We start from the raw sequence: 1,529 nt of genomic DNA, 5'->3' as shown, positions 1-1,529 counted from the left end.
CTCATTTGGTGGCTCAATTGGAACCTGCTCATCATGGTAAGGTATATGATCATCAGTTACATTCTCATCATCTACCTGTATATCTCCCCCATCAACAAAGGTTTCTGCAGGGGGCTTAGGTGCAACATCAATGTAACTTTTGAAATTTAGTTTATGTTTTTCATCTTTATCAAAATCTTCAATAGTATGGTCTTCAAGAAATATCACATATCGGCTTCTGATGATTTTCTTGTCAATCGGATCCCACAGTCTATAACCACATCACCATAACTGAAGAATATACACTGTTTGGATTTACTATCAAGCTTGGACCTCTCATCTCTTGGAATGTGAACAAAGCATGTGCAACCAAAAACTCTCAAATGACTGTAAGAGACATCTTTCACTGTCCACACTCTATTTGGAACATCACCATCAAGTAGAATAGAAGGAGAAATTGATCAAATCCACTGCAGTTTTCATTGCTTCACCCAAAAGGATTTCGATAATTTTGCATGAGAGAGCATACATATGATTCTGTCAATAATCATATGATTCATTCTCTCTGCAACACAATTATGCTTAGTTGTCTTTGGAACTGTTTTCTCAAACTTGATTTCATGTTCTCTACAATACTCTTCAAATGGACCTCTGTATTCACTACCATTATCTAATCGAACACATTTCAATTTCCTTCCCATTTCTTTTTCAACACTTGCATGAAAATGCTTGAAGACTCCAAATACCTAGTCTTTAGATTTCAAAGGAAATGCCCACACTTTTCTAGAGTGGTCGTCAATAAAAGTAACAAAATATGATGCACCACCAATAGATTTACTATCCATCATACAAACATCTGTATGAACTAAATCAATAATATTTTGCCTCATATGAGGACCAATATTATGAAAAGAAACTCTATGTTGTTTTCCAGCAAAACAAGAGTGCAAGTTTTAAGAGACGTACCTTTCACAAGAAGAAAATTTTTCTTTGCAAGTATGTTGAGTCGTTTCTCACTCAAGTGACCAAGGCGCATATGCCATAAATCAGAAGATGCAGCTTCAATATCATTCACTTCTTCCTTGCATAACTTCGTAGGCATCCTATAAAGAGAAGTGGAACTTTGCTCCTTTGCAACCACTAGGGACCCTTTGGTGATTTTACGTATACCACCACCACCAAAGTAAGTGTGATAACCCTCAATATCCAAGGCTTTCACCGAAATCAAATTGAGACAAATATTAGGTACATGTCTAACATTCTTCAATTGAAGCTTGCAACCAATCCTAGTTTCAACCCAAACATCTCGCATACTGATATTTTTACATACTCCTTCATCTCCTATTTTTACCATGCCAAAATCACCAATATTTTAAGATGAGAAGAAATCACGCCTAGGAGTAACATGATATGAGGCACCCGAATCAATAATCCAAGTTGTATCATGACATGCAAGGTTTATGGAATTATCATCACAAACAATGTAGACATTATTACCAGATGCAACTGATGTTGTATCTTTATCATTTTTCTTCTCTTTGTCTTCATCT

This window comes from Cicer arietinum, chromosome 5 (assembly GCF_000331145.2).
Source record: "Cicer arietinum cultivar CDC Frontier isolate Library 1 chromosome 5, Cicar.CDCFrontier_v2.0, whole genome shotgun sequence".
NCBI lineage: Eukaryota > Viridiplantae > Streptophyta > Magnoliopsida > Fabales > Fabaceae > Cicer > Cicer arietinum.
Note: the sequence above shows the minus strand (reverse complement) of the source record.